At 29.9% G+C, this 12061-nt stretch overlaps 1 protein-coding gene across 2 annotated transcripts in view; it reads left to right on the forward strand.

Annotated features, from left to right (window-relative positions):
- Positions 1 to 1162: 1162 nt before the first annotated feature.
- LOC129948913 (semaphorin-2A) overlaps positions 1163 to 12061 on the forward strand; it is a 420780-nt gene continuing 409881 nt past the window's right edge. For both annotated transcript variants that reach the window (XM_056060061.1, XM_056060062.1), the window contains exon 1: positions 1163 to 1763. The gene's annotated coding sequence lies outside the window, so the exon portion shown is untranslated. The remainder of the gene's footprint in view (positions 1764 to 12061) is intronic.

The raw sequence follows: 12061 nt of genomic DNA on the forward strand, positions 1-12061 counted from the left end.
GGCTTACCCGCCCTCACCCACATAATAAACTTCCTTACATAATTACATATCATGTTTCACCTTAAATATAATAACCTAAACATATCTTTCTTAATTTTGGTAAATGCAGATAACCATAGTTTCTAATGTGCAAATATACGAAGGAAAAACAAACTAAGCAACATTTACCCTTATATTGCAACCCTTCAATCTCAATTTTATTCGCATTCGCATATTGGAACCCCATTACGTATCCATGCCATATTACCAGTCTTTTCCGGTACATACCTAGTTTTTTCGCTCCTTGATCACATAACATACCAGCTTGATGCATTTAATCAATTCTATCCACCATAACAGCCATCAGCTTCAGTAGATACAATGAGCTACTTTTCTTTTCCTATTCTATATCCTATTATTCGCACTAGAGCTAGAGCTAGCTATTCGTAAGGGTTCTTGTGATATAAACGTATAGCTACTATGTGTGCTAATCAAAACAACCCTTATCTTTATATTTTCTCCCCGAAATGAAAAAGCAATTTGAGTTGCTATCGCAGGTGAAGGATCTACCTAGGAAATACGAATAAGTACAACAAAAAAGGATACAAAAACATCAAAATTGCCTGCCATGACAGAAAGAACCAAAATTTAAATCCCAAAAATCCCAACTATAGAACGAAGAAGAAGAATCCATTCATTTAAGGACATGCGCATTGAAATTGAATTACCCACTCGCTACGCTATGGCATGCAGCTGACACCAATAACGGATTCCTGTCAAAAATTTCCTTTTTTGTGGAATCGAAACCGAACAATGAAACATCCTTGAATTGAAATGGTACAATGAAAAATGTTTTCCTTTTTCTCATAACATATTTTTTGATAATGTTGTGTTTTTGTGATTAATCCTTAAGGAAATTAATAAATATCCCATTGGGAAATAAATAGCAAAAATTCAATCCCAATGCGAGTCCTTTGACTGTCTAAAATTTTGTTTTTCTTTCCATTCCCTTCCTCATCACTTCACGACAGTACAATATAATTACAAAGGGTGGATGTTGATAAAGTATAAGGTATAAAGAAAGAGGATATTATAAACTGTGCCGCCAGAAACACCCTTACGTTCCATTCCATTACGTTGCGCACTCTCTAGGCTCGTCAGTTAAATTTTGTGTGTCGGTTCGGTTTTTGGTGATATTCTGTGAGTTGTCCTAAAATTAATTAAAAACAACTGCAAATCAGGATTTTAATACTCAACAAACTCAATTAAATTGATCTTAAGGATATTTCCCATCGATTTGGTGAAATATCTTTATGAAAAGAATTCCTGTTGTGTAAATATTTCAATATTTTCCCAACAATATTGGTGTTCCATTGTGTGCTACTAATGTGCTGTGTGCAAGGACTCCCGGGTTCTACCTATATTCACTTCGTATAAAATCGATTTGCGCGCGTGTGTATGTGTTGTTTCGGGTTCGTGTGTGTGTGTCATTGCTAAAGAGTGCGGTTTGTGTATATTTATTTACCTACAAAACAAAATCACGAAATAAACAAAAATTAAAAAGGATTTTCTCATAATATTTTGTTGAATTTTCCTTTGACTTCAATTGAAAAATCCTGATTGATTTCCTTGTTTTTGAGGTTCTTTTAAGTCCTCGCATATCCTTCGCGAAAAAAAATTCTCTGTATCTGTAACCTAGTTGTTGACATTTTCTTTCGGGTGTGAACTGTGAGCATTGAAAACAGGACTAACCATCAAAATATGTTTACCAAAGGATAATTCAGGTAAAACTTTTCACAATATGCATCAACTAAAAGGATTCTGCATTATTATTTTTTGAATAAAACAAATTCAGACAGAAACATAAACAAACCCATCCCTCTCATCTTTTTCATAATTTATAATAAAAAATAATAACTTTTCTGTGATTGTTTCCTACGAATCCCTCTGTTGACAGTTGGCATAACCTCATTTCCTTGAAGCTGTCAAAAAAACGACCCTTTTCTAATATTTGTTGTTTCATTTTTCATATAGCTATGTATGAAAGTTTACGTCTAGGTATACAGGTAGAAGATATATCCGTTCATGCCCCCCTTTTTTTTAAGAAAGAAATTTTCATTCTGACATATGCTGTGGAAGGAAAGTAGAACTTGCAGGAAACATGATAGATTCTGGTTTCTGAATGGGGGCAACTTTAAGGGACGTAAAAATACGAATGCATTGAATGAATTTACTGTCTGGGTGGGGGTGCTTGGGTGGTTTGATTTATATATTTTCCTTCTTTTTTTTCTTAACACGAAAACCTATAAGCTTTGTATATTTATGTGTGTGTAAATGTAGGAAACCCATGTGATGGGCTTTTCATTCGATATAGAGGGCATTGCGGCTGTCTGTTGTCTGCTTGTCTCATGTTCGGCAATAATAACACGCAAGAAAATGCGAAATGTGTCATGCAGTCAGTCTAAGGTGAGGTTTAATCAGTGCTCCAGACATACAGGTGAATGTGTTTTCTAATGAAGACCATTCGTGATTTTTTCCTCATTTATAAAAAACAAGGGGACTTCAGTGGGTGATTGATTGAAATACATTTTATCTTCAACGATTTGTTAAGTCCAATGAGGGAAGAATTTATAGGTGCCTGATGGGGGAAGGGGGGGAGAACCTTGTTTAAACTTAAGTGTATAACCTTTCTGTGAAGGAAAAAAGAGCGCTAATAAAATCGCCATAGTCTGCTTTTGTTGAAATATGCGTACTGTGAAGTACCAGGGATTGGTTCCAAACCACGTGAATATGGTGCAAAGAAGGGATTAACCATAGAACCTTTCTGTAATTAAAATTAGAGCTTTAAAATAAAACCGACAAACATTTGTTGAAATATTTGCACTGTTTGGTTCCAAACCACGTGAACATGATACAACAAAGTGAGAAACCATAGGTATCTGGAAGGGAACGGGGGTGAACCTTGTTTAAACATAAGTGTTTGACCTTTCTTTAATGGGAAAATAGAACGTTAACAAAACCACCATACTCTGTTTTTGTTGAAAAGCTCGTACAGCCAAGTGCAGAGATTGGTTCTTTTGCCAAACTGCATGAATATGGAATTTTAAAGCATCTTTTTATTCTCTAATGTGCCTTTGTCACTTGTGTTCCTAATTTCTGGGAATTATTTTTCAGTAATTTTTTGGGACTACAAATATGGAAATTTTATTACAAGTTATGCAACTAATATTACAGGGTGCGTTAAAGAAATGAAAAAGATAATAAAAAGAATATAGCGTCATTTTTATTTGAGTTAGGGAAATGAATTTTCGGCATTGGAGAGAGGAAAGATGCATAATTTTCTCAGTACTGTAACAATTAACCATATCGAAAGGAGCCCCACTTGACACGATTATGATTGTAGATAAGGCTCATTTATACCTGAATGGAAACGTACGAGTAAATGAACAAAATCTTCGTTACTGGTATAAGGGAAACTCATACGTGATTCAACAGAAGCCTTATCATTCGCCATTGGTTAAACTTTGGATTGGAGTAGCCTTGTGCGTCGTCATCGATCTTTATTTTTTGGCGGAACGGTAGCTTTTAAACTTTTTTGTAGATGATAGATTGGTTTTTATTTTGATGACGAGTATAACTTAGTTTTGCGCCAGTATTTCGCTACCAAAGGCATTCTTTCTTATTTCTTTAAGAACTGGACATCTTCCAATAAAGTGTAAAACAGCCTCCCTTTTCTTTACATTACACAATGAGCATATAATTGGTAAGTCATCTCTATGAGGTATAAAATTCAGCTGCATAACTTCACCTCTCAATTTAACCATCATTGAAATTTCGGCAATGCTATTATCGTCCCTAAAATAATTCCTCTCTTCCAAGTTGTGTTTTAGTTGACTGTAGAGCTGATGTATACAGATCCTGTGGCGTCATTCAAGTATTTCTTTCGTTGTTTTATGTCCACTGTGGAAATGAGCTGGTATAAAGAAGCTTTTAAATCACCCTGGTTATTAAACAAAAGCTTCAGTTCCATTCCACTTTCTCTTGCCAAATTTATCCAATCAGCACACCAACTTGTTTTGGTTCGTATGACTTGAAGCGCTACTATCTTTGAAAGCCTACTATTGCTCATATCCATAACTCCCAAGATGTAATCGACTTCCACTAACTAACTGATTCCAGCATAATAACATAGTTAGGTGTATTTGATGGCAGTCTAAAAATTCGCTTAATGTAGTATCGGAAAAGTTTCTCAACTGTTTCGTATTGTTTCGTTCCCCAAGCTTGTGCCGCGTAAAATATGACAGACACAGAACCGCTTCAAATATCTTGAACTTGCTGCTATGTGCTATACTTTTGTTAGAAAAACATCTTTTTCACCTTTAGCCTTAACTAGTTTCTCTCTCAGATGAATTTCCATATGCTCAAATTTTTCGTTAAGTGAACTCAAAGGTATTTGAATTCCGTGACAACTTCAATGACCTTTACATTATAGAACCATTTTTCTTTCGCTGAACTACGGCCTCCTCCTCGTTTGAAAATCAAAATTTTTGACTTAATAAGATTCACCATCAAGCTCCAAAGCTGACAATATTGATCCAAGCGGTTTATCATTAACTGCAATGATTCAGGTAATGCTGCCAAAAGAACAATGTCGTCCGCAAACAGCAATGCTTTTATTATTTGACCGGCAAAGTCTATGCCACCTGGTAAGAGAGGTGAGATCTTCATTAAACAAGGCGAACAGATTTGGCTTCAATGTACAGCCTTTTCTAACTCCCGATTGTGTTTTAAACCCTCTCGACAACTGTTCTCCATTCCATACCCGAGCAATTGTATGTGTACCTAGATTCTGAATTGTCAATATATCAATGGCTACGTTAAGAAAAGTTTAAGTAAGTTTTTGAAATATGTTAATTCATATATTTCAAAAAAAATGTTTAAATACATATTTTTCGGGATGCCGACATAATTACCTAGTTCAAAATTTCAAAAAAAAAATCCATACAATAAATAGTCAATCAATACATGGAAATCGAAAAGTTGACTACATCGTATGGGTGTCTTTTACCCAATAACGATCTGAATGAATTCAATTTGTTCCCTTTATTTAGTATTAATGTGATGATATGAGTTTTCGAGCTTAGGATTTTTATCACATTTCATTTTCAATTAAATAATTGAATAATAATTGGTACTTTTTTAAAACTAAGAAACATTTTATTATAAACTTACCTTTTCTTAAATGTTTAAATATAATACTTCGGAAATTTTGGATCAGCGTAATATATTTTTTTTTTATTTTTAATCAGAAGTCCGAACCCTGGTCATCATTCTACTATTCAGAAGTCTTTAAGCACGGATTGACCATATTTTAAGTATATGTAAGAAACTTTGTTTGGTAACAAATATAATTTCATTGATATACTCAAAATATGGTGGATCTGTACTGAAGGATTTTAATTTTGTAAATTCTGAATTTTGGTTGTGGGGATTTTGATTTACAAAAATCCAATTATCAGTTTTTTTATAAATCAAAAAAAAACTAAACAAAAAATTTGTCACCCCAAAAATTTTACGAAAACATAATGATTTTATCTCCAAGAAAATTTTGTGCAACGAAAAATAACGTCTTCAACATTTAGTAAAATTTTGAGAAAGCTTGAATTGACAGTTTTTTTATAAAAAATAAAAATCTAAAAAAAAACATTACTCAAAGTTGAAATATCAAAGACTCAAATATCTTTTTAAAAATGTGAGACTATGACTTCGAACTAATTTTTACTTATAAGAAACATTGTTTTCAACATTCTGAAAAGTTTTGAGAAAAATCGAATTGATTACAAAAAATTAAAAGCTGAACAAAGAAATCAATAAGAGTTGGTAAAAATTGATTTTCAACTCAAATATTTTTTTTAAATTTTGATATATTAGCTTTAAACTACTTTTATCTTTAAAAAAATATTGTTGTCAATATTCAGTAAAATTGCGAGAAAAATCTAATGGACGGTTTTTTACAACAAATTAAAACCTAACAAAAAAAAACAGTATTAAAACTTGGTAAAAATTTACTTTCGACTCAAATATTTTTTCAAAAATTAAAAATATTGTCTTAAAACTTTTTTTTTATTTCAAAGAAAGTACTGTTTTCGATATTCAGTACGTTTTTTTTTTTTAAATCCAACAGTCCGTTTTTTTTCATAAAAAAAAATAAAATCTACAACAATTAGTACGGAAATTTGGTAAAAATTAATGATCGGTTGATATTACTCAAATTAATTTCATTCATCCGTTTTGTACAAATTTTAAAATTTCTACCAAAATTGGTAAACATTTGTTTTCGACTAAAAATCTTTTTAACAAAACTAGATTTTAAAACTCACCTATTTCTTTTTCTTGAAAAATATTGTTGTAAGTTCAAAAATTTTCAAGAATAATTCAACTGACAACTTTTTCAACCCAACACGAAAACCTAAAAGCTTTTAAGCAAGAAAAATCGACAAACAGGATGGAAAGTCATCAGTGTGGGTCGCATCCTTTCCTCTTTTTTAATTTTAAAGCTATGCTGATGCAATAAGTATTTAAAACTAATATTTTGTTTGAAAAAGTAAAAAATTATTTGACTATTCTTAAAATTTGATTAAATTGCAATATTTAACATTTTGCACAATTTTTTTGGTACAATTTTAGTTAGCATTTCTTAATATCTTAATTTTGAATGTTATATATTCAAAAATAGTAAATTTTGTATATTTTTCTTTAACACATACATATTATTTCTCCAAAACCTTTTCAACTCAACTTTAGCTGGCGCTGCAGTCCTATGTAAACTAAGGACCTTTTTAACATTATGTTAAATAATTAAAGATAAAAAAGTTGTACGCGTTTGTCTCTAGTAGAAACTGTCACTTATGAATTTGTCAACTTTTTACATTTGACAAGTATTTAAAAGAATCAGATCTGACAAAAAAAAAACGAAAAGTGTATTCTAATTTAATAAAATATTATGCCAAACATAAAAATCAGATGCTTCCTTCAAAACACTTTGCATCCAAATTTTGTATGACAGAAATTCTGTTTGATTTAATTCAGTGTTTCAAAATACTGTTAATCAAAAGGTTGTAATAAAAAACATTGCATTTAAAAATACATTGCATCTGAAAACTATTTTTCTTTTTTATTCTGTAAACAGAACTTTAAAGCAAGGATTTTTAAAACACGTAATATTGAATTAAAAAAAAACTATTACCAATTTACAACTTTTAGAGTATAAGCTATAATGCTTCGAAAAACTGAATTTAATTTTTTTTATTACTATCTATTATAATTAAAATTTTAAATAAGCTCTTTTTAAGTAAGATTGCAAACAGAAGAATATTTTTCGAAGGTTTCATATTAAATCAACCAGAAAATCAAAAATAAATAAATCATTGTAGTCCAAATTCGGGGTCGGTTTTCCAGTTAAACAGCAACTTCATTTTAAATTTATATCAGGAAAAGCATACGAAAAACTAGTAGGTACTCTTATACTCCCTCGAGATACAAATTCTTATCCATAAATTTGACCGAGCTCCAGATTTAGTTCCTTAAACGGAATATAAAACATTATGACACATAAAATATTATATTTACTCCTTTACTCCCGGTGATCAAGCCATCCAGACTCTTGCTATAGAAATAAAAATCTTTCTCAATATATGTATATACCTTTTTGTGACAAAGGTTCATCGTATTACAACCACAAATAATTTTTCTTTTATTTTTATCATTATGATTTAATAGTCTCATATAATATAAAGAAAGGACCACAGGTAGGTACCTTAACATTAAATACCGCATAAACAAAAAAAAAAAAAAAACCAAGTGAATCACTCATATGGATATCTAGAAATCTCCTTAGGCCCGTAAAAAACCCATGTTCACTGGAGAAAATAGTCCATAAAAATGGGCTGAAAATTCAATTTGACCGATGTGACCTTTGATAAATCCTAAATCTTCAAGAGAATACCTATGTACCTAATACATTTTGTTATTACCGCTAAATGCAAATTCACTGAATGTACACAACACATATCTCTCCATCAGGAACCATAGGCAAATCCATAAAATCCTTACGATAATTGGAATCAGGAATCAACCTACTTACTTCTTAACTTATATATAAATTTCTCCTCGAATCGACATCACTCAAACGGAACTAGCTTCGTGATTTACTATAGCCTCTCTCCAACTCGTTGTGTAATTAAATGAAATTCCCTATAAAAGATTTATTACTATTGCTCGCAGGATGTTTTTGTGTTTCCTTTCTAGCGACAGCACTGGCAAGGAAGCCAAACGATGTCGATGTTCTCTTGTCCCTCTGTGTATTCCTATCAACTCTCAACTAAATCGATTAAAAAAGGCTGATCAAATAAAGTGCACCTTTGCTTTTGTGTGTTTGCAGGAGTTTACCTATACCAATTCCTATATAACGGTTTTATGAATTAAAATGTAGAAATTATATTACCTGTAAACCTGACGTTATAACGGCAGGCAGGTCAGGCTAACAAAATGGAATTGATAAAATTTAATTAAGAAAATAAAATACAAGAAATAAAAAAAAACAACAAAAACTCAAAATACTCGTATTCAAGAGGAAAAATTTAATTTTGTTTCAAAACTTGTTGTAGAATGAAACATTTTACGAGCATCCTGCAATTTACTTTTGGGATCATTTCTTAGAACAAACATCTTCGATTTGTTAAATGAAAATATCCCCAAAACGAACGAAACAACAAAAGCAAGCAAGAGGCTACAAGTGTATGTAAGAAAGAAAAGACAACAAAAATATTGTATCCACTCCTCCACAATTACAGGATGAGGAATAAAATCGAATAGAAAATGGATAAGCAAGGACATACACCAGGCATCATAGAAACATAGAACCATAGAATCTCGAAGCACATGATGATTTGAAGAAGGAAATAGGAAAATACACAGTTTAAAGGCCATTAAAATTCTAAACCATTCCTTTTTGGATTTGTCCTATATACAAATACATATGTATATATGTAAGTATAAGCTTTTTAAGCTATAGAACTGTAACCGTATTATCCTTGAAGGCAATTAGAATATTTGTTCATTTTATTCTATCTAGGCTTTTAGAATATTAATGCGAAAAATGGTTACCTATACCCATAAAAAAAAGGAGGGGGGTTGTCGGTGCTTGGGATAAGTTATGTTCAAGATATGTGTGTGTTGCATGTATGTATGTTCAAAGGCTAAAAATGAATTGAAATAGCTATAAAAAGAATAAGAAGATGAGAAACATAAAGGTTGGGGGAAGTTCGATTTAAGAAGACACGTAAACATATTTGTTAATCTTTTTTTGTTTGAATGAACCAATATTTTCTGACTTTTTATTTGTTTTTATTTTCAGTAGAATTTAAATATTTACATGAACACTTAAGGCTGATGAATTAAGATTCAGGAAGCTTATGTATATTTTTGATCAAATAAGCCTTTTTTCCTGGATCGAATTATTTTCAGGCACATCGAGGACAAATTCCTTCAAGCTAAGGTTTATTAAAAGAATGAAGTTATTGACCTCAATTTTTTAACCTTGTTTAAATTTTTTAAAGCAAAGCTATACATGCAAAGCGGAATTAAACTAATTTCTTATAATTTTCTAAGGAAATTAAGTAAAAGGACACACAATTCTATATTTTTAATTATTCAAGATTGTTAATAGTTCAGTGCGTTTAAAATTCCATCAATCATTCATAAAATGATTAGATCCCTGGATATTTGTGTGTTCAAGGGGCATAAAGCTCTTTAGTATATTCTTAGAATTTCTTAGCATGAAATTAGTTTGAAAACAATTATTAATCTATTTTTAACTTTACATAGAAAATTATTTTGCAAGTTTATATTTCTAAGATTTCTGAGAATTGTCTTTGTTAGATTGACAGAGCTCTAGAATGAAATATTCAATATTTATTCTTACCTAGGAAGTTTTTGAATTGTGCGAACGGCAATACATGAACATTTTACTGTCAGAGTTTTGACAGCAGAAACGATAAGTTTGTCTTTGAAAATTTGTTTCGATTTCTGAGAATATAGAAATCCCTAAGATTTTTGAAATATCAACTTGGTAATGATATTAGTTTAATTCGTCAAATGGAAAAATTTTGATAGTTTAAAAATCAATTATTAATTTTCTGACAATATAACATTTTTATTGATTTTTTAAGATAACCAAATAGTAAAGGTCTAATATCTAATATACATACATACATACATAAATAAATTTTGACACCAAAATGTTATGTTTTAATTGACATTTGAAATGAAAAAATAAAATTTCGCCTAATTTCTTACTTGATCATCGTTTAAAAATTATAAACATGTTAATTTTTTAATGTTTGGTGATCATTTTAGCTGCAAGTCCTAGAAACTGTGTATATACTCTCAAGACTACTATACAAAATGAAAATAGGATCGATAGATTGTAAGCTTAATCGGAAAACATGGTTTCATGACAATCGCGTTTAAAGCTTTTGGATAGTCTATGTTGGAATAAGTCTTTTTTTTGGTCAGTCATCACGATCTTTATTAACTTCCCATAGGAAGTTATTGTAATGGGTCCGATTTGTCAAATTGAAAATTTTGACATTTTTCGACGTTTCAAGGTCCCTAGAGTCGAAATACAAGATTTTTAGAAATATGTCTGTGCGTGCGTGTGTAAGTACGTTCGTACTTCCATACGTCCGTACGTTCGCGACGTTTTTTTCGTCGTCCGTAGGTCAAGAACCAGAAGAGACATCGATTTCAAATAAATGTTGTTAAAAAGATAATAAGGCAGAAAGATGCAGAAAGGGCTCTCAAGAAAACCCTAAATATCTTTATATAATATATTATAACGTAATATCAAAGAAGTATATTTTTTTAAAAAAATCTATTGAACGTTTTTTTATAAATCAAAAAAAAAACTGAAAAAAAAAATTGTCACCTCCAAAATTTTAAGACTAAAATATGATGTCATCTCCAAAACAATTTTTCGCAACGAAAAATAATGTTTTTGACATCTGATAAATTTTTGAGAAAAATCGAATTGACTGTTTTTTTTTTTTAAGAAAATAAAGATATAAAAAAAAAACATTACTCAAAGTTGGAAAAATTGAATATCGATTCAAATATCTTTTCAAAAACTTGAAATTTAGGCTTAAAACCTATTTAATCTTATAAGAAATATTGTTTTCAACATTCAGTAAAACTTTGAAAAAAATCGAATTGACAGTTTTTTTACAAAAAATAAAAACCTAAAAAAATTAATAAAACTTGGTAAAAATTGATTTTCGACTCAAATATCTTTTCAAAACTGTAAGATATTGGCTGTAATTTACTTTTGTCCTTCACAAAATTTGGTGTCAACATTCAGTTAAATTTAAAAAAAAAATCGAATTGACAATATTTTTACAAAAAATTAAAAACCGTACAAAAATTAACAAAAGTTGGTAAAAATTAATTTTCGACTTACATATTTTTCAAAAATTTGAGATAATAGCTTCTTACTAATTTTTAGTTATAAAAAATATTGTTTTCAAAATTCCATAAAAATTTGAGAAAAATCGAATTGACAGTTTTCTTACATTAATAAAAGTTGCTAAAAATTGATTTTCGACCCAAATATCTTTTCAAAAATTGTATATATTGGTTTTAAACTATTTTATTTTTCAAGAAATATTGTTGTTAACATTCAGTAAAATTTTGAAAAAAACCGAATTGACAGTTTTTTTACAAAAAATTAAAAACCTACAAAAAATTTTACAAAAGTTGGTAAAAATTGATTTTCGACTCAAATATCTTTCCAAAAATTTGAAATATTGGCTTCAAAATAATTTTATCTTATGAGAATGTTGAATTCGGTAAAATTTTGAAAAAAATCGAATTGACAGTTTTTTTTACAAAAAATAAAACTTAAAAAAAAAACAACACTAAATCTTGGTAAAAATTTACTTTCGATTCAAATAGCTTTTCAAAAATTAAATATATTGGCTTCAAACTATTCGACTATTGTTTTCTACATTCAGTAATTTTTTATAAA

The sequence above is a fragment of the Eupeodes corollae genome, chromosome 3 (genome assembly GCF_945859685.1).
Source record: "Eupeodes corollae chromosome 3, idEupCoro1.1, whole genome shotgun sequence".
Classification (NCBI taxonomy): Eukaryota; Metazoa; Arthropoda; class Insecta; order Diptera; family Syrphidae; genus Eupeodes; species Eupeodes corollae.